General features: G+C 43.5%; 1 long non-coding RNA gene across 1 annotated transcript; it reads left to right on the forward strand.

Annotated features, from left to right (window-relative positions):
* Positions 1 to 8,330: 8,330 nt before the first annotated feature.
* LOC307054346 lies at positions 8,331 to 22,258 on the forward strand. Its single transcript, XR_013810935.1, has 3 exons — positions 8,331 to 8,420; positions 17,347 to 17,423; positions 21,999 to 22,258. It is a non-coding gene; the product is annotated as an uncharacterized lncRNA (long non-coding RNA).
* Positions 22,259 to 22,703: the final 445 nt, after the last annotated feature.

The raw sequence follows: 22,703 nt of genomic DNA on the forward strand, positions 1-22,703 counted from the left end.
TAAAATCACTTGGATTCTCTTTCCTTTAAGGTGCATATGGCTGGGGATTCAAGTTGCAAGAGCAGCACAATTTTCAGCCTATGCCTGGAACTATATTAAACACACAAGGATGGCCTTGTCTCTAATTTGTCCACTAGTATGTCACAATAGAAAATAACTAGACTGGTGTCATATACAGAGCCAAGGATCTAAACTCAAACTCTCTCTGATCCTCATAGCTCACAGCAACCAGACATTTACCACATTACTCTTGCATGGATCTTTACTAATGTGATCATTATTACATTTATCCTGAGATTTTTTTGGAGACTCCTTACAAAAAATGATGAATATCATTTTCATCCTGTATTTTCATTCCATCCCATGAGACAGTGGGCTCCTTTTCAGTTTGATTTCCAATATTTGACATATAATAATTAAAGCATTATGGCAGTTTGTAAATCGAGAGTTTGGATTCTGAGTCCTTGGTCTACTCTTTTTGCCTGCTAACCTGCTCATTCTTTTTTACTCAGTATGACTATATTCTTACTTCTAGATGCGTGTAACCTTTAAAGACCTTTAAAGACCATATATTGATGTCCTAACCACCAAAGTGGTGATATCAGATGACGAACCCTTTGGGACATGATTATGCTGTGAAGATGGAGACCTCACAAATGGAATTAGGGCCATTATAAACAGGTCAGAATAAATCCCTCCCTCTTCTGCCCTGTGCTGATACAAGGAGAACTCTGCAGTGTGAGACCTGAAGCAGCCTCTCACCAGAACTGGACCACGCTGACACCCAGATCTTGGATTTCCAGACTCTAGAACTGTGAGCAATACATTTCTGCTCTTTACAAACTACCTAGTCTATGCTCTTTTGTTGAAGAAGTCCAAATAGTAAGACATGACCTGACCTATTGTATCCTCAGAATACCTCCCAGAAGTCTGTAAAATACCTAAAGGGAGAAACACCATCTTACACAACCCCATTTCCTAGACAGCTAGTCCAGTCCCTGTCATTTCAGGAGCTCAATCAATATTCATGTAACATCAGTCCACAATGATGGTAATGATAGGAGAAAGAATTATACCAACATATATTAGATAGATATGATGTGAGAAGACAATAATAAGATACTTTAAAGGTTCTTCATGGTTCTACAGGGGAAGTGATACTGGAATATTGTGTGAGTTTTTTTGTTCTTTTGTGGTTTTTTTTGGCTGCGTTGGGTCTTCATTGCTGCGCGCGGGCTTTCTCTAGATGCAGCGAGTGGGAGCTACTCATTGCGGTGCGCAGACTTCTCATTGCGGTGGCTTCTCGTTGCAGAGCATGGGCTCTAGGTGCGCGGGCTTCAGTAGTTGTGGCATGTGGGCTCAGTAGTTGTGGCTCGTGGGCTCTAGAGCACAGGCTCAGTAGTTGTGGCACACGGGCTTAGTTGCTCCATGGCATGTGGGATCTTCCCGGACCAGGACTTGAACCCGTGTCCCCTGCATTGGCAGATGGATTCTTAACCACTGTGCCACCAGGAAAGCCCGTGTGAGGTATTTTTTTTAAAGATTGTTTGCAGGAATATTTTCTTCAAGTTTGCATTTCTAATGTTTGGAAGATCTGGTGAGTGGAAGACTCACTCTCCACTCAGTGATTCTCAAGTACTTGCAAGGAGCTGACTGATCATTCTTTTCTTGTCTCCCTCAGGAAGTAAGGAAACAACTTGTAATGTGTCTACACTTGTGGATATTTTCCTCATAGGCTATGCCTTTGGGCATCAACTTGAATGTTTCTTTCAAATAGTCTATGATGCTGTGAACTCTGAGTCACATCCATATCATCTTCCCCAAGCTGAAACTGTGGAATAAGAATTTGTGTCAGATTATTTTTAATGAAGTGTGTGCAAGCAAGAACATTAGTTGTTCCTCTCTACCCCACCCAGAACTTCACTAGGACAAATAGTGTAAAAATGAAAAGTGGTCTCATGCCCTGAACTTGTCTCCTCATCCATTAGTCATCCAATAATTTCCCAACTTCTTTGCAATTAGATTACCATGAAGATAAATCCAGGCCATGTAATATGAGCAGAAGTGCTCTTACCCTGTATAGTGCTGGCCCTTGAAAACATCCATGTGGTCTGCCAGACTTTTTCCCTTTACCACTGAGTAGAATAGATTCAAGTACTACAGACAAATTTGGAGTCACCTGTTGATGATGGAAAAATCCACACAACAGTGGGTACCCATGTCCTCGAATCACTCTTTGGAGCAGAGCCAACCAGAATATTCACCTGATCAGGAAGGCCTGCATTGTGCCCTTAAAAGAAGAAAAGATAAATTTCTATTATGATCAAATTCCTGACAGTTTGCTGTTTACCTGTTACAGCAGCCAGCATTAAGTTAACTGACAAATACCTTTAACAACATACTATCCTAAAAACTTTTCCACAAAAAGAAAATAAACTTCATAGGTTGAAAATAGCAATACCCCCAAAAAACCTAAACAGATCTTTTATTATTATGAAATTGTTTATTTAAGAAAAGAGATTGTGTTCTTCTGTCTAAATATATTTTTGTAAAAGTATGATTTTCATTTCAGACATTTATCAGCTTGTGAGGAAATATGAGTCGAGATTGCTTTGGAACACTAAGCAAACACTAATCTGATTAGAGAGTGTCACAAATATAATTTTCATTTTATTTGTTGACATTTGTTTGAGGATTCTTACATGAAGGAAAGGACCTTTCAGTTTCCACTCTGACAACCTCCCAGGCACAGGGAGGTTTCCTTTGCCTTCAGGTAGAGATGGATTCCGTGGAAATACTCCCGGGCAGCAAGTCCCAAATCGCGACAATCTAGATTGCCTTTTTTCAGCTGCTCCAGTCGGTCCAGCCTCTGATCAAGGCTAGAGAGAAGTTTATCGAGGAGGGTGTTGTTCCAAGCAGCATGGCTGTCCTCCGTGGTGAAGAGGTTGAAGTTCTGTTGGAGCATCAGTTGACAATAAACGGGTGCCTTGAGTCGTCTGGATTTGGGTGATATTCTCTCTTTTCCAAGGAAGATTGAAGTCGGTTCTGTCCTCTAGGCACGACTGAAAGGGGATACTCTTCATCTGTCTTAAATGTATGAAGATTTCTTTGTTGCCAAGAGAGCAAGCAGGGATGGAGCAGAGCATCACTCCTGCCACTAGCAAATAGATCTGGGCCATTGAGAATTTCAGTGAGCCACAGGGCACTGTGGGCACTGCTAAACGATCAGCAAAAGGTTCCTTCCCTGAGTCCTGGGACAGCGCGCTTCTCTAGGCGGCCGCAAGAGGGCGCAGGATGCCTTTTTTTTTTTAAATCGATTTTGTTAGGGAAACGCCGATTTCTGAGAGTCTGCAGTTTTCAGCGGGTCTGGCAGCTCGAGAGAAAAGGCGTTGAAGCCTCAGAGACCAACTTTGTGCTGCTTTAATAGTGCGAGAAAAACATTCATTTCGGAAGCCCAGAGGACTGAGGAAGGAACTTTGTCGCGGCCGCGCCAGCGACATGTTTGTCTGGTTGGAAGCTGGAACCTTGCATTTTCGGGGCTGCCCCTGAGTTTTGTGCTTTATTTTCGCACAGAAACTTGAGCGAGTCCATTTTGGAGAAAGAAACCGTTTTCTGAGGGGTTTGAAGCTGGGAATCAGAGCGAGTTGGGGCCAATTTTACAGATTCGGGCTCGTTTCTGGCGCTGTGCTGCGACGGCCCAGAGAAACGGGAACGCGGCGGCGGCGATGGGACGCCCGGACGGGGTGGGGACGCCCTGGGGGTGAGTCGGAGCGCGGCCACCGCCGGGGCCGAGGACGCGGGAGCTGAACGCCCCTGTAGATGCTCTGGGACTTCATGGTGTCTTTCAAGGTTACAGCGTTAACGTGGGGGAGGAAGTACTGAATAACTGAGAAGTGGGAATATTTAAAAACTCACAGCATTTTATTTTGAAAAATTTAAATTAAATTTATATTTAATTTAATTTAATTTATATTATGTGTAACTTAAATATTTTTAAATTTTTTATATTTTGAAATACTTTTATGAAAATATTTTAAATATTAGATATAGGTTATTAAAATATATATGAGTATCAAAAAAACAGCATTTTATTAAACTCTATTTAAACTATAGTTTCTTTATACTAAAACAAGAATATAATTTTACTCTCTTAGCAAATGGAAGCAAACTCAATATATTCAAGGTCACTTCTATACTTGACAATTTCTCGTGACTCTGTGACAGTCTTAAATAATTTTTATTTAACCCGGGTTTCTGAAACACCTCTCCCAGGACCCCATCTTGATTGCATTGTAGAAAGAAGAGGGCAGTGGTTAAGACTCTGTGCTTCTCATGCAAGGGGTGTGGGTTCGATCCCTGGTGGGGGAACTAAGATCCCGCATTGAGTGTGGTGCACCCAAAAAAGAAGAAAGAAAGAGAGAGAGAAAAAGGAAAGAAAGAGGAAGGAAGGAAGGAAGGAACGAACGAACAAAGAAGAATTAGTGTGCTGTACAAAGCGTTGAGGACATTTACCAGGTCTGATCTTTTCATTTTCTTTGGTAAGAATTTCGTAGATTAAAGGAAAATTGCCCAGATTTCATTGGCAACGTGAAACCTTCCTTTGTAAGACACTCACAGTCATGCAAATGCAGGGTCATTTCTTGTCTTTATTTAAAATTTTGATGTTTTGTTCAGCAGGCATGTTTTGTCATTTTCATTTTTCAATATTGAATTAAAATATTATTTATCTTGACATCTTAGATTTGGTGCCTTCTTGCATTCCATGCTTAAAGAAAGTCCTTTTCACTTAACCCTAAAACTAACCTAGGAAATAACTGTTGAAGTACCGTTGAGAATGTACTTCCCTGGATGAAAGTATAGGGGAAAGTCCTGTCACCCTCTCACCCATCTACATTTTATAACCAATTTCCTGGTCTCTTTAACTTTTAAAACAATCTTTGTCTTAAAATAATATCACCAGAGGTGGTCTGAGACTAACTAAGGATGAGGTACTATTCATTTATACTATTCATAGAGTAGTCATTTTTTGTGTGTGTGAGACAATTTTCCTAGATGCTGGTTCTCTGCAAAATTATTCAAGGGCTGTTAAGATTTCTTTCCATAATGTACCAGGCACCTCTCTAAGACTGCCTCACAGTCCTGTGGGCAATCCCTCTCCTAGAGTTTGCATTTGGGGGACTCAGCATGCAGACCATATATATACATTTTAACCATTTTCCTTCTCTCTAAATCTTCTTTTTAAAAATCTGTGTCTCTTTATTTTTTAAGAAAAAAAATACCTCAGACTGCCTTCATCTGATTTCCTATCTCCCCACCCCCTGCCCTTTGGTAACCACAAATCTGATTTCTTTTTCTATGAGTTTGTTTTTGAAGTATAATTTAATCTGTCTTAAAAATCAGCATCAGAGGTGGTCTGAAACTAACTCAGGATGAGGAAAGGGACTGCTTATCTCATTTACAGTATTCACAGAGCAGCTATGTTTTATCAGACTTTCCTAGATGCTGGTTCTCTGCAAAGAGCTTCAATTGCCGTAGGATTTCTCTCCATAATGTACCGGGCACTGCTCTAAGGGTGGAAACTTGGGCTCTGCTCCTTCACGGTCCTGCAGGCAATCCTTCTAGAGTGTCCACTTGGGGCCTCAACGTGCAGACCCCTGACAGTGTTAAGGGACCTGCAGTCAGAGCTTCTCTTGGCTGGGCTGAGGGTGGACTATACAGGTTACCATTTGTTATATTAATACAAAAGCCTGCTATCATTCACTCTGTTCGGATTCTTAGCCTGTAACTTGCAGACTTTATTTTATTTGATCTAGGCAATGTCCTGTGTTGACTCAATTTTTTAAAAGAGGAAGTGAAAGTCTGATGTCTTTTAAATTCGGAAGCCACAGACCTTTGTCAGAGTGGAGCTTTCTGCTGCTCCCAGGCCCTCCTGTTCATCAGCTCTGAGCACTGGCCCTCAGCTGCACTGAGCACGTGGTGCTTCCTTCATCCTAATCCTGCCTCTAGTGTCTGTCCTCCCTGCTCCCTGGAGGGCAGTCACCATCCCTGCCTTACTTTCCTGGAATCCACATTGCCAAGCACATTGTCACATATATGTGCAGTCAGAACATTTTTGGTGACAGAATGAAGAGAACTGCATGAATTCACCCTTGTTGTTCAGTATTATGCCACCATTATCTGCAGACTATGTCAGAAAATGAGAGCTATAGTTCTGTAAATAATTGTGGAAGAATTCAAATCTTATGTATTAGACCCTTAAAAAAGAAATGCAGAGAGGTGTGGCTAGATATATTTTGGTGCAATTTAAGAAGTGTCAAAATAGAGTACAGGGTCAAACCTCTAAGTTCTCTTATTAGACTTTAAAAACGGAGTTAGACTGAGCCTCAGGTTTTTATTTCAACCTGAGTTGACACACTTAGATGACTACATTCTGTTGGATTGAGTGTTCTGTCATTTTCCATGAATATATTTAATTTCCAGTGTAATAATACAAAAAAAAAAGCATTGAAGATGTGACATTCTCTGATGCCCAAAATAGAAGATAAGCGAGGAAACAAAATTGAGATAAGTACAGAAAATGACAATTCTGGCCTAATTAAGAATCTCATTTGCGGGAAGATTTTCAGCACAGCTGGATAAAGGCCGTCACAGCCAGACATCTGCAGCATCACCAAGCTCACCAGAGGCCTGCCAACCTCTTCACTGATGACTCCGAGGATGATGTTCTCCAGCCCTGTAAAATGTGATGGATGGAGCTGATCATCGCCATTGCCATCCTCTGAGAGACCAGGAATCCGCAAATTCAGCGTTTCAGTGAAACAACGCCAGGGCTACAGCTCAATAACGCGCAAAGCTCCTTTCCCTGCGCCGCAGCGGCCAGGAGCGGCGCCCGAACTCGCCATAAGGGACCGACCGACACCGCCCACCCAGTAGGACCCGCCTCCGTGTCCAGTACCGCGGACTCGGGCGCTGCATACACGGGGAGAACCCGGCCGTTGCCGTGGGCAGGAGCCCAGGCCCGGGCGAGGCGCCGCCGGGGCCCAGGGAGCGAGTGGGGCCGCGAGAGCAGTGAGTAAACTTTCCTCGATGCTGCCCTCACTCTTTACGACACATTAATCCTGAATTGATTACTAATTAAATGTTACAATGCTCCTGTGAACATGATTACCAAGGGCCTACCAGACAAATTACACAGACTTTTAGTCTTTATCAAAAATGATGATGACGGCAACTACAAATTCCATAGCCCTTATAAGGGACTCACTTAATCTTTCCAACATAGTTGATGAGTGTTAATATTCTCATTTCCAAAGAGCCACCTGCTAAGGCTTTATGTGAATAAAACAATCTGATAAGTAAGTGGCAAACCCAGGTTTCAAAACCTAATATGTCAGATTCCAAACTCCACTTCCCTATCCACTACATAGACACCTGTGCAAACTGCATGTGTTGAACCATCCCTTATTTTCTGGAAAGCCCTATACTTTTCTCGTAACATATTGATATTCCTTTGTTGTCTCATACCTCGCTGTTACAAATTCTCTATATTTTCATTAATTTTTGTCCACCTACAAATTTCTAGATGAGTTGAACAAATTACAAAGTATCCTGATTATTTTACATAATAAGCAAAATAAAATTATCAACTGGTAATTATTTCTGAGAGCCTAAATGTGATCAAGAAAATTAATAATTCTAATAATTATAAAGTAATCATATTTAATTGTCCAAGATGATTCATATATATTGTTCAGTTAATTCTCACCATAAGTTTATGAGCTGCGTGCTAGACAAGACACTTGAGAGTTTTGACGCCTGCACCAGATTGGATTACAAACATTTCAAGGAGTCCTCTGTAGACACCACCAAAGCTCTGGTGGATTCAGGCAACAAATACTTAACGCTACCAACTTACATGAATATGGGAAATGATTGGAAGAATATAAGACGATGTATACTAACGGGTAAAATGTGAGAGATGGAGCAGAGCATCCCCACGGCCATCAGCAGTGAGATCAGGAGTCCAGAAATTCAGCACTTCACCTGGACCACCGTGAAAGGGAGCTCAGGTCCTCCGCTAGGCAAAGCCCTCAAAGCTACCTTCGCTGCGCCCCAGCGGCCGGGAGGGGGCGCCCGAACTCGCCTCAACGGACTGACGGGCACCGCCCACCCAGCGGGACCCGCTTCCGGGTCCAGCTCCGCGAACTCGGGCGTAGCGCCCACGGGAAGAACCTGGGCGTCGCCGTCGGCAGGAGCCCCGGCCCCGGAAAGGCGCCGCCGGGGCCCAGGGAGCGCGTGGGGCCGCGAGAGCAGAGAGGAAACTTCCTTTTCGGGCCTGACTGCGGAGGGGAGCTTTGCCGCGGCTTCGCACAGAGCCTTTCATTTCTGCACCTGCCTCTGCGTCCATCCTTCCCTTCCTGGTAGGAGCTTTTAGCCAGACCGGTTGACGCGGTTGCCCATTTATGCAGGGATTGACGGCTCGAAATCAGAGCATGTCGTGGTACGTGTTCAGATTTCAGGGCTGTTTCTGGGAAGAAAGTCGAATTCAGGGAAAGGAGAAACGCATCTACAATCTGGACACGAATTTTATTACAATGATTTTATTAAATTTTAATGGTTCATTTCTTATACAACGTTATAGTAGTTTAAAAGGATTGAAAAGTCGGGGCTTCCCTGGTGGCGCAATGGTTGAGAGTCCGCCTGCGTGATGCTAGGGGACACGGGTTCGTGCCCCGGTCCGGGAAGATTCTACATGCCGCGGAGCGTGTGGGCCCGTGAGCCATGGCCGCTAAGCCTGCGCGTCTGGAGCCTGTGCTCCGCAACGGGAAAAAAAAAAAGTATTGAAAAGTGGGCGTATTAAAATTCAGATTACTGTAGCTGTCAACATTTTACTTATACCAAAGCCACAATTTGTTAAAATGTACTGGGCTTTTGAAAGCATATTCAACAATAACTTTATCAGAATTACTCCTTATCTCATTTTCAATTGAGAGAATTACCTTTTTTTTTTTTTTTTTTTTTTTTTGCGGTACGCAGGCCTCTCACTGTTGTGGCCTCTCCCGTTGCGGAGCACAGGCTCCGGACTCACAGGCCCAGCGGCCATGGCTCACGGGCCCAGCCGCTTCGCGGCATGTGGGATTTTCCCCGAGCGAGGCACGAACCCGTGTCCTCTGCATTAAGCAGACGGACTCTCAACCAATGTGCCACTAGGGAAGCTCTTACCATCTTAATTTAATTTTAGCTTACTGAAACAGTTTTTGAGAAACAGCATATAAATTTCTGATTTATATTAATTCTTTTCTCCATCTCATCCCTAATGCATTTCCAAATTATAGGGGATATTCTTCCTGTCCCACAGTTTGAAAATATGATTCTGTGGCAGGCCAGTATTTTGATATTTCTTCTTGGATTCACAACAATGATAACCACCTTGTTGGCACATTTTTATGGGGCTATCTCTTTCTCTTGACAGAGTCAAAATTTTCATCAAGTGCTTCTGTATGTATTGAGACTGAAAAGTGACCAAAACTTTTCACTATAAAAGCTTCAGTATCACAGGTAAACACATCACACCCCGTTTTAGCAGTGTTGTGTGAAAGGTGTCCAGATATTTAGCAAGTAAGTACATTTAGGCTTCTTTGGTGAGAAATGGATAGAATGCATGGAATTTGTCAAACTTTAACTTTGTGCTAGAAGCCCTCCTCCCTCCCCCACTTATACAACTCTTAGGCTTTTGTAATTGTGGTGCCAGATTTTGTCTTCATTTATAATTTTTATATGTTCATCAAGGGTTTTTTATCATTAATTCTAATTTTTTAAAACATTGCAATAATATATTACTTTTCCATATTACTAAGTCACTTGGCACCCCTTCTCTATTTGTATCTGAGGCAAGTTTCTAGCTTGCCTAAATCTAATCCCTACACTGGAAAGAGTTTTTGATATGAAGTGTTGTGATTTTCCTTGGGTGAAAATTATGTCTGAAAATCAGGGAACATCCCCTTCCCCATCCCTCACTTTATTGTTTTTTTTTTACAAGTTATCTTTGTCTTTATAACATTGTTTTACCTATACCTTAAACACTATCGCCAGAGGTAGTCTGAAACTAAGTGAAATGAGAGTCACGATTATTTATATCATTTATTTATACATTTCACAGAGTAGCTATGATCTGCCAAACAACTTGCTAAGATTCAGGTGCTCCAGAGAGAGCTTCAGGTGTGCTGTGTGATTTCTCCTCTGTGCTAGGCACAGCCTTAGCAACGTAGCCTGGGCTGTGCTCCTTCGCATTTCTGCAGACAACCCTTTGTCCAGGAGTTCCCATTTGGGAGGTGCTAACTTCTCTGATCCTTAAGTTTAAAAACACCTGAAAAAATTGTCAAGTAGTCAGTTAAACTATGTCACACCCCAAATACAAAATTAGGTCAGTCTATGTGAACTGCCCTGGAAAGATTTCCATGATAAATATTATATAGAAATAAACTGTACAGTGATGTCTTTGTTATAATTATATAAAAGCATATCCAAAAAGAACATTGGTCCTGTAGAGAGTTTGAGATGCCAACCCCTCAACTTTAGTGGAAAGGGGCCACTTTGAGGTCTCACTGAGGCAGTCTTGATATTTCTAAGGCACGGGGACTCTGGGGGGCTCTGGACAGTGTTATTTGCCAAGTCCATGTGGCAACTCTAACAAGGCCAGGTCTTAAATTTGTATAAAGTGCTTACCTGTTTGTTCTGTTCTCCATGACTATGTTATTAAAATATATGAATATTCTCCAGTTAGTAGATGAGATTTGGGGATTAAATGTGCAGTTTTCTGTATTAAATATCATACTTGTTAATACCACTGTTATCTTCATGGAGCTGCAGCAGAGAAGGGAGGTCCTGACTCCAGCAGGCCCAGACCACGAGCAGCCCTTGGAAGACATTCTGAGGCCGAGGCTGTGCCTAGGGGATCTGAGGTTCCAAGCTTCTCCTGGCTGGAGCAGCCTCAGAGGCCCCCAGAGCTGAGCCCTGCCCGCTGAACACTGATAGAGGAGCTGGCAGAAGAGTCCCTTTGGCAGGGGCACTGCAGGGTTCCCAACATGTCCAGAAAGCTGTGCTAGAACCTCATATGTGAGGCTAAATCTCCAGCTCTTGTCTTCCAGAAGCCAGGGGCAGAGCAAGTTTCCTGAGGTGAAACCTATGTTGGTTCCCAGTAGACAGCCTGAGGGGGGCATCCCTCAGACTCCTGTTTTTCCTGTTGGCTCTGTCCTAGGGCATGCTGTGGGTGCCCTCTCTCCAGCTAGCTCTCTCATTTCTCATTCATTTCCCAAGTGGCTCTTGAGTACCAACTAAATCCTAAGCCCCTAAAGCTAGTGATAGAGCAGTGAATACCTGTTCTGGAAGAAAATAGATAATTAAGCCAAAAGTCACAACATGGACTAAAATGTATGCCTGGGAAGTAAAGGCACCTTTCCCAGCTGTAAAAGTCAAAGAAGGATTACCCCCTGGGAAACTTTTTTCGCTATAACAGGAAGGAAGGAGGAAGGGTGGTAAATGTCTTTGAGTTTGGTAACGAAAAGTTCTCTTCTAATGGCTTTTACCTCCTCTGTGAAGTGGCATCCAGCACATCTGCTGAGGTTCGGGGACAGAAGTTTGTCAAAGTGGAGAATGTTTAAAATCGTTTTGTTAAGCATAAGAGAGTTGACAGTGGAACCAGTGATACAAGCTCCAAAAAACAGGGAGCTTTGTCACTTTTGTTTACTTATGTATCCTAAGTGCACATAGAAGGAACTTACCAAATACATAGGATGAATGAAAGTATGAATTCCATGCAGTATTGGAGATGCCCATTAGTTGTAGGCCATAGAACTACGGTAGCACAATATACTCTTTTGTGTGATTTTATCTAGTGGGTCTCCACCACTTACCAGAGGTGAGGCATGGAAGAGGCAGAGAGTTTGGACTTTTGCCAGACAGGAATGATGAAACAAGAATGACGTGAGAGTGTTTAGAATGTTGCTTAGCTGATGAACCATGAAGACCACTCTGTTAGTTTGCTAGAACTGCCCTAACAAAATGCTGCAGATTGGGTGGCTTAAACAACAGAAATTTATTTTCTCATAGTTCTGGAGGCTAAAAGTCCAAGATAAAGGTGTAGGCAGATTTGGTTTCTCCTGAGGCCTGTCTTCTTGCCTTGCAAATGGCTGCCTTCTTGCCGTGTGCTCACATGGCCTTTCTCCATGTGTGCCCATCCTGGTATCTCTTCCTTTTATAAGGACACCAGTGGGACTTCCCTGGTGATCCAGTGGTTAAGACTCCATGCTTCCACTGCAGGGGACATGGGTTCGATCCCTGGTCAGGGAACTAAGATTCCCCATGCCGTGGCACGGCAAAAACCAAAAAAGACACCAGTCATACTGGATTAGGATCCCGCCCTAAGGGCCTCATTTTAACTTAATCACCTCTTTAAAGACCTTACCTCCAAATACCATTACATTCTTAGGTACTGGGGGTCAGGACTTTCATATATGAATTTGTGCGGAGGACACAATTCAGCCCATAACATCTGTGGAGAGAGAGAGAGAGGGAACAGACCAGAGGCTGTTGATGGAGAAGGGAAAACCGTCAGGACCAATGAACTGTAATTCCTTGACTAATTGGCCAATGGAGGACAATTTAGAAACTGAAGGTGGAGGTCAGAGGGTGGAATGCTAGACTGTATTGCTTTATTACTTCAGAGTGCAGAGCAGCTCCTAGTGAAAAGCGAAGATCTGTGAATCAGGTGTAACTTGTCATATGGCCCATGGCCAGTCATTGGCACTTCTAAGCCACTACCTCTCTGGATGAGTAGTCTTTGTTCATGGGAGCATAAGGAAGGTCACCGTCTTTAGAGTCACCTTCTAACTCTGGAGAAATAGAGTTCTCTAGTCCTGGATTTTCTACTTGTGTGGTTACTCATCCTATCTGAACTTCAAGTTAGGAGAATCACATTTTTTAAATGAGTGAGCAGTGTTATTAATTATATAATAAAAAGCAGATAGTAATTTCCCCCAGGCTTTACTTGCTCTGTAAGTGTGGACTTATCTGTAGGAGATAAAGGTTGATTCTCAGGGCCTGGATATGGGAGCCAAGGCAGCTGAAAAACTGGTGTGGCTACATTGACCCCAACCTCCTCTCTCCTCCAGGTGCAAATGGCACAACAGGTGGCTCAGTGGCTCCTTTCTCTATTTCATGGGGACTCCTCCTTTTGCGTGACTCCACTTCTTAGTGGCTCTTCTTTTTCAGCCATCACTCCACTCTGCCCTTTATTTATTTTATTTTTTAATTTATTTACTTTATTTATTTTTGGCTGTGTTGGGTCTTTGTTGCTGCGCGTGGGCTTTCTCTAGTTGTGGAGAGCTGGGGCTACTCTTCGTTGCGGTGCGCAGGCTTCTCATTGTGGTGGCTTCTCTTGTTGCGGAGCACAGGCTCTAGTTACGTGTGCTTCAGTAGTTGTGGCATGCAGGCTCAGTAGTTGTGGCTCGCGGGCTCTAGAGCGCAGGCTCAGTAGTTGTGGCATACGGGATTAGTTGCTCTGCAGCACGTGGGATCTTCCTGAACCAGGACTCGAACCCGTGTTCCCTGCATCAGCAGGCAGATTCTTAACCACTGCGCCATGAGGGAAGCGCCACGAGGGAAGCCCCACTCTGCCCTTTAATGGCGTTAACCAAAGTCATTTGGATGTGGAGGGATACGGAAAGTCTTTAGAATGTTTGGCCACCTTGGCTTCAGTGGGCTGAGTAGTGGTCCAAAGTGAGCCCAGAAAAACTGCACCCTTGTCATAAATTGCAGAACCACCTGTGGTGCATGCGCTTTGTGTATCCTGAGGAAGATATCCCATGACTGTAACAAGCATATAACTAACGACCACAGAGGACACCTCAACCCTGATAGGCCACCTGTTTGCATTGAGTACAAGATCCTGCACAATGTCAGAAAGAATGGCTGTAAGGAAGGCCAAAAAGGACTTTGGCAGGCCTCAGAACATCCCTGAAGGCATCATTGTTTTTGTGCTCAAAGACAAGCTCTCCCTCTCCACTACTTGTCCCAAGGACACACATACACACACTCTTGCCAGGATGGCACCAAGTCCATCTTACTTTGTCAGTATTCTAGTCAGTCACCAGCAGGTGGCGCCCGAGTCAGGTAGCTGGGGAGTGAGGCAGGGAGTGGGAGTAGCTTGGTTAGTGATTAGTGATAGACACTCCTGTTCCTTCTCACCCACTGGGTCATTCTTTCCCCTCTGTTAGTTTCCCTCCTTTCCACACATTCAATCCTGACCTTTTCCTCATTGTCTCCTCATTCTTCTGCAAGCCCTGTGTGGCCGCACTGTGAACATTCCCATCACTGAGGGCCATTTGACCCACATGCCTTGCACTGATGTCATTGAGTCAGGCAACATGCTGTCTCAGTGAGGAGTTGAATCCCTGTGCAGGGTGACCAGCCAGCAGGGAGAATTTATTTATTTTGAGTTCAACGTTTGTTTCAAAACATGAATATCACAGCTATAGCAGATGTTTAAGTAGCACCTACCGTAGTATTAGGCCTTAGCATGTCCATCTCAGTATCCAAGCACAGCAACATCCCTGTCCTCCACCCAGCTCTGCATCCACTGTACAATGGATACTTTTTCTCATATCTAAAAAAGCCACTTTTTTTTTTTTTTTTGCGGTACGCAGGCCTCTCACTGTTGTGGCCTCTCCCGTTGCGGAGCACAGGCTCCGGACGCACAGGCTCAGCAGCCATGGCTCACGGGCCCAGCCGCTCCGCGGCATGTGGGATCTTCCCAGACCGGGGCACGAACCCGTGTCCCCTGCATCGTCAGGTGGACTCTCAACCACTGCACCACCAGGGAAGCCCTAAAAAAGCCACTTTTAAGAGGGAACTTATCCTGTTTCTGAACCCCTTCAGAGCTGGACTGCCTGGAGGGCAGAAGGTGGGGTGACCCAGCTCACGGGTCCATTTTCAGGTCCCTAGCTTTGAATCCAGTTCCCCTCCAGTGGCTAGAGAGTGATGGGAGTGTTACTTGAACGTACGTAGAGATTTCCTCCCCAAGCCTGGACACAGTGTATTCTCCTTCCCCTCCAGCTCTGCTGAGGCCTTTCACGGCTCTCCCTTCCCTTTAGCCACCTCCTGTCGGGAGGGGCAAGAGCAGAGGACTCATGTAGCTTTAGCAGCACCACCAAACCCTGGGGCCACAGTGCCCCACAGTCAGAGAGTTGTGGTGACTACACACACCCGTGCCCTTGTACCACCCACTCAGGGCTTCCTACCACCCCTCTGGGGTGGAGGTAAGAAAGAAAGGCAGGTAATCTGTGAACACTTTTCACAGAAGCAGGGAGGTGAGCCAGCACCCACGGCAGCCTTGCTGAGAGCTCCAATCCCTGCCAACACCACTTCCCAAAACACAGAGCCAGGGGTTCTATGTCCCCTACTGGCATGTCCTACATTCCATGGGGAGAGGAGAGGAGATGTGGTGTGATCAGCTGTATGTTTTCCTTAAGGTTGAGAAGGGAGTAAGAGCGCCCAGCACTGCAACTTTCATCAGGAAGGGTGTAGGGTCTTTGGTGCGGATGGAAGCTATGGCCCACCATAGATTCATGGTCATAGATTTTTTTTTTTTCCCTCACACTTCTGAACTCAGGGGCTCACTGCTCCAAAATCTTGAGTTCCACTTTGGGGATTTGTGAAGTTTATTTTCTCTTACTATTCCTAGATGCTCAGTGAGGAATCTTTGGCCCCATGAGGCATGTATAACCTGATTCACTCCATGCCATTACTATGTAATGCTCAGGGTAATGAGGAAGCAAAGGAGAGGACTGATGGGTCCAGATACTGTGCTGTAGTCTTTGTTACAATTTCTCACTTTTATAAGCATTGAATGATTGCTGAGTAGTTACTTGTTTTTCTAATAAGAGTATTATGGAAAAAGTAATGAATTTTTAAAGTGGGCTATCTTCACAAATACAAATGAAGGAAACCAGGATGGTGGTGTGTCAGCAACGCCATCATCAACTTCTCTCCCTAACCTTTGTCTCATTTTATAAGCCAAAGTCCACTCTCAATAAAAGCTGAAGGGACCCCTTCCTTTCCCTAAATCCAAGCTCATAAGATATTCTATTTCCCCCTAAACACAACAGAGACAGATGGGACCATTCTCCTTTAGGAAAAAAACAAGCATATATGGGGGAATAATAATTATCCTTGCTGACGAGAAATAGAGACCATCCTTACCAGAGGATGTGATATAGGAGCTAATTGATGTTCTCTAAATGTAATAAAACATCTTTGGGAGGGAAAATTCCCTCTAAGGAGATTATTGAAGAGCAATATCGGGCTAATTGGAAGTGTCACCCCCCCTCCCCCCATAGACAAAGCCTAGGGCAGAGTTAAGGACATCCAGGGACCTGGCACCCTGGCCCAGGCCAGGGGATACAGACTCCCTGGGAAGCATTCAAATGCAGATCAGTTAGAGGGGGTGAAGCATAGTACTCACTTCCACATAGCACTTTGCAGATGGTTTCACAGTATTTGAGTTTTATCCACTTTCTTGTAGCTCAGAAAGGTGTGGAGAGGCATGAGGGTCAAGAAGGGAGGGGACTTGCTCAAGGGCCACAGCTGGTAAGGAGCAAAGTCAGATTTGAGCACAAGACAGATTTGGGACCATTATTTTCTTCTCCATTTCATAGATGGCAGGAGATAACTGAGGCCGGGTGGGTTGTATAAGTTAGAGTCCCTTCCCTCCAGTGGGTCCTGCTTACCCCTTTGCAGGTGGTTGGCACTAAACCTGTATGAAGTCCTAGACTGGCCTTGACTTGGCACTGAATATTTAGAGGCTACTTGAACCCTGAGACTCCTCAAGGGAACCTGAGATCTTACTGTACTCATTGCTGGTGATAGATTAGCTACTTACCCAGGCAGATAATGTAATAGGATGAGAGGAGAATTAGGAGTGAGACATAGGGTGATCAGGGCAGGGGCTGTCTGTGAACCCAGGCTCTAGAAGGGGTGACTTGCTGTTCCTGTGACCCAAACAAAACTCAACTTTCAACAAATATGTGGAATCCCAGAGACTGTCCACCCATGTTTTTAAGTGGAGTCCCCAGGATTATGGAGATATAGGCCCTCGGTATTTCACCTTCCACCCAGCTTGGAAAAAATGTTGAGCACACACCTCCAATGTATTTATTTTATTGATAATATACCTAGGTACTACAGTTATAAAATACTGTGCATATTATACAGTATACATTTGTAATAGAAATTTTTTAATGGATAATCTATGATAAAACATTTTAAAATTGTATCTTTTTTTTATTAAAGGGACATCATGACATCCTCAAAAAATACACACACACTTCTAAGAAGATGTGACAATCTGCACTGATATGAGCTGCAAGGTAATTATTCCAGGAATACTGTGATAGCTCACAGAATTCAAGTAGAAGTTAAACAATAAAGCCTGAGAAGAGGTAAGAACTGTATAAACTCCAGCAACCTTAGAACATTCTCATTCATGTGACTCAGCTCCTGAGTCTCAGGTTCTGGCTTTCTTGAGTCAGATTCTTAAGATTAGCTTTCTGATTGGCTCACACTGGTTTTATCATTCATAGCTTCCAGGTCCGGATATCAGGGCTGCAGGGCAGTTCTTAGGGAAGGGCTGTGAAGACAGATAACGTGTCCTCCTACATTCCATCCTTGGTTTCCCAGTATCTACATCTTTCCCATTCACAGGGAAGGTACCCAATCCAGTTACCCCATCTGCTACTATTACGCCCTCAGGTAGAGACAACAAATATCACATCCATAAACTGCTTATAATAAACATCAGAGGGCCACTGTTTTCAGAGTATACTTTGTCCATCACAATCTTGTTAGACATTTTTGCAAATTATGGACCCAGCTGAAAGTTTGAGTATGACCATACAAAAGAAGAAAAAGGAAGAGAGAAAACAACAAAGCAAACAAACAAAAAAAAACCAAAACTTCTTTTTAAAAAAGACATTTATAATAGATATCTGATGCACCATTCACAGCTCCCTTTAAGACCTGAGAACTTACTCCCTTTAGCTGCTGATAGAGCTTCATGCTGACAGCATGCAGGTCTTCTCTGGAAACTGCTCTTGGCTAAAGTGACTCATTTAGCCCAAAGTTATTTCCCCCTCCTGGGTCATCCTGCATCCAATTACCTGTCAATGTGGGGATATAAAGGCCTGGCCCTTCTGTCTACCTCCACAGGGTCATCCCAGAGTCAGAGCTCCCTTGGGATTGGCTAAAGCCCTGCTGTGACTGCACTGCAGCTCAACTTCTGCTCAAATTCTCTTTGCCACAATGACTGATCCACGCATTCTCCAGTAAACTCCTTGCATGCTTATCTCTGTCTCAGAGTCTGCTTTCCCAGGTATCTGACCTACAATAGCATAATATATGAGATCTTCTATTTTAACCCCCCAGACATTAAAAATAATGAATGAACCCTGCTCATATGGCTCTGCTAAGAGATTAAGCTATTTTTTTTTTATTTTTTTAGCCTTTCCACTCTTCCCAGATGGACCATTTGGATCAGCTACTTCTTGGAGTAAAAAATGAAGCATTTCTCTTTCTCTGATGAAAAGTTAGTTTATAACATTAGACAGTAAGGGCACAATAACATAATGATCAGATACATAGGGCAGAAGACCAGGTGGGGTTTCTCTTCTGATTGATTGTTCTGGTCTACTTAGACAACCATTTCTGAATACACCCTTTTTTTTTTTGCCTTTGGTCCCAGTCAAGTTTGTGGGGCTGCTTGTGTCTTCAGCTGATGGATAATATAGGCACCACTGGCACTACCTTAAGTGGCTACAATGGGACACATTTTAACTTATTAAAAACAGAATCTTTTGAAAAGTATACAAAAGAAATACATGTATTAGGTGTATGTGATTCAATTTATGGTCTTATAAAGTGTAGCACTCTTTCCACTGGTCTAATCCAAGATCACTTGTCTTTTCATTGGGTAGCATGGAAGCTCACTGGACTAGTCTTTCTATGATGAACAGTATTAAATTTTTGTGGCAGTTTTCCTCATTTTTTTGTATTGTGTACTTGAAACATTGCAGGTTGTCAGAAGACAGCCAGCATGTAGCAAGTGTATTTAAAGTTAAATATAACCAGTATGCAGGGAATCAGCCAAAAGGCAAAAACAGTTCATGAGTCTACCTTCAGTACAAGAAGAATCCAGTTTCTTAGACATGTGGAAGTTTTTAGGCAGCAAAGGTAAAAGTGTGTACCTCTTGGAAAGCATGTAGTGAAGTTTGGGTAGAACAAATGGCATGGATGGTCGGTGCACTTGGGCCCTCACACCTGCTTGAAGGCTGCAGGATGTGACACTCAGCCCTTACCTTTCTTTGGGGGAGGAGGGGCCCTGCCATCACAGGAATTTCTATCTTTGGACTCTGTTGGTCCTTGAGTTCCTCCATGGGTGGACTGTCTTTTCTTTCCTTAATTCATTGCATAAGCCTCAGTTTCTTCTCTAGGATCTGACCAGTATCTGACTTGTTCTTCTGAGTTTCACTACCCACTTTATCCATAAACACTGCTCTCATTTCTAGTAGGTTTAGGCTCTCACCAGAGGCTGACATCACTATGGATTTGTGCTGTGGATCTTCCTGTACCTTCCCAGTTTTCTGTGGAGGAAGCATCTGACACAAACATTTCATCCGGTTTTTAAAGTTATTCTTTCATGGAGCCTGTAGCACGAACTGGGGAGACTTGCTCGCAGGGATCTCTGCTAATTCCCTGTCCTGGGCAAGGTAACTAATCTGTTATGTGGAAGGACCCAAATTCCTGCATCCTCTCTTTAATACTCTCCTTCTAAGAGTCTCCTAGGGTATTCTCCATCCTGAGTAGATTATAGATTCTTGTCCTGTTTGCGATCCTTCCCACTCTGAGGGACTAATTCTGCAAGCCTATGAGAAGAATTAGAGCAGGCCCCTCTCATGGTCATCTGGCCTTCCTTTGCCACAGGTGAGGGTGAAGGGAAAGAGCTATCCAGGCTGGGGACTGAATTTCTTTTCCCTAATCTGCTTGAGGGTTTCTTCCAAGGAGCTTTGCAACCTTGGCCATGAAGTTAGTCTTTGAAACATGGGTGACAGAAGAGGGAAAGATGGACTTGGGAAGTGTAGGCCAAGTGAGGAGGCGGTGTTGAAAGAAAAAGTGGGGAATAGGTTCCAGTATCTTTGCGTGCTCCGTGGGTTGAAAGTAAAAGGCAAGTGGTGAGGAAAAAATGATCCTTGAGTATTGTGGCATCCAGTGATAAAAAGGGATTTGGAGGCTGGCATGGAGCAGGACTGCGACCTTTTACTACTGTGTCAGGGGTAGAAGGGGCTGTTGCAGTCCTTATGCAAAGTTACAATGAACGTATTTTTCTAATGGTAAAGTTAAAAGATCCGTTATAAAAAATGAATTTGTGAAACTGGGAATTTACTGTTAATAGAGAAATTTAGTGCACCCTCAAATATGAGATTGTACTCAGATACACTGTTGTGGTTTTTACCCTGAGATTTTCAGGGCCTCCCCACCTCCCAGTGTCAGTATGTGGATCAGATAATTAATCAGGAGCCCTGGGTCTGCCCAGCAGGTTGGAGGAAGGAACTTCCTTTTGGCTCCTTTTTCTCTCACCATACCTGCTCTTAGATCAAAGGAGCCACGCTCTGTCTGAAGTTGAAGACTTGTTCTCTTCTTAACAAAGACTATGGCAAGAGGCTTATTCCAATATTAGGCTCAGTTCCTGCCAGGAAAGAACCTCTGATCAGCTCTGGAGGAAAATTCCCTAAAAGGAGCACATCTGCACAGACCAGAAGACTGCCAGACTTGGTCTCTGGCCCTGTCACACTTGACCATCAGGGGCTTCTTTTCCTAGGAGGGCCTGCTTTCTGCTTCCTTTGAACTATGTGGGTCCTCATGTTTCAAAAGTATTCAACATAAAAAAGGAAGACTTCTCTTATATGTGTTTCTACAAAATCTGAATATATCATTCAACTTTTACCTTCTATTTGTGTCCATCTGGGAAAACTTAAACCAGAAATCACAACAGAACAGGAGGTAGCTGTGCAAGTAGGAGAGGGCAGTGCAAGGAAAGGGAGTGAAGGAGGAGGGCTCCCTGGAAATTTCAGCCCTGAAGGAGAAGGAAAGTACTGTGAAATGGAAGCCAAAGAATAGATCCAGGAAAGCAGGGAGAGGTGCCAGGCACCAGAATCAGCAAAAGAATACAGTATATTTTTCCCATTCCAGCCTAGGAGATTCCCTTCAATTTCAGATATTGATTTAAGCCATTGTGCTGACTGAATATAAATCAAACATGTCTTTGATATGATCATACCTATTTTTCACTCTTCTAGGTTCTCACCAATTCAGTTGACTTTGCCAGTCAGCTATCAAGAGTGAGATGGTACAGTTTCAAACCAGTTTATAGAAAAAGACACGTAATATTCTCATATAGGTTTATATGGAGAAAATGAAGAAAAGAGTTACCACTTATGGTTAACCCCAAGGAAGGAGCCATTCTAAAGAGCTTTTTGTTTTCGGCTGCGCTGCCTTGGCATGTGGGATCTTGGGATCCAACCTGCACCCGCTACAGAGGAAGCTCAGAGTCTTAGCCACTGGACCGCCAGGGAAGTCCCTCTAAGAGCTTTAAAATGTATTTACATCAGCTCTACAAATATTTTTCATTCCATTTTCCATTTGAGAAAACTGAGACTCAGGGAAGTTGAGTTGCCTCCAAGCAGAATAAGGGTTCCATGCAGAACCTCACATAGTACATAGTGAGTTATGAGTGATTCTTTAAGCAATATGTTGGATTTCTGTGGGGTTTTTAAAATCTAATTATTTTTACTTGCATAATTATTCTTTTCCTTTTTCCCTGAGCTTCTCTTTTTGGTGGCTACATTTTTACTTTCTGATGATTTTAATCTATTTTTTGTTCTTTACCTTAGATTTTTGTGGAAGAGAAATTCTCCTATCCAGTTTCATTTTTCCATCTGATGAAGAAAATTCCTCAGAAGTTTATATCCACTGCAGTATGGTTATTATTTTTTTTAAGTAAATTTATTTATTTATTTATTTTTGGCTGCGTTGGGTCTTCGTTGCTACGTGCGGGGTTTCTCTAGTTGGGGCGAGCGGGGACTACTCTTCGTTGCGGTGTGCGGGCTTCTCCTTGCGGTGGCTTCTCTTATTGCCGAGCACAGGTTCTAGGCACATGGGCTTCAGTAGTTGTGGTACGTGGGCTCAGTAGTTGTGGCACACGGGCTCTAGAGCGCAGGCTCAGTAGTTGTGGCGCATGGATGGGCTTAGTTGGTCCACGGCATGTGGGATCTTCCTGGACCAGGGATCGAACCTGTGTCCCCTGCATTGGCAGGCAGATTCTTAAGTATGGTTATTTTTGAGTCCACAAATTTTCATGATTTTTATAAACCCAATGCTGACTTCTGTAGAACAATTCAAAAGTTAATTAAGAAAGGTCACCAAGCAAAAATATCAAAGTTTAGAAGAGGAAAAATTCTTACATATATAGCTTTACCAGAAAATGAACTGTATTATAAAGCAGCAACAGTATAAATACAGTGACAGTAAGGAGTTAGGTGATCAGAGTAATAAAGAAAATAAATCCCAGGAGAGTTACCTGGTGGTCCAGTGGTTAG

Source organism: Hyperoodon ampullatus (assembly GCF_949752795.1).
Source record: "Hyperoodon ampullatus genome assembly, chromosome: 6".
In the NCBI taxonomy this organism is placed as follows: Eukaryota; Metazoa; Chordata; class Mammalia; order Artiodactyla; family Ziphiidae; genus Hyperoodon; species Hyperoodon ampullatus.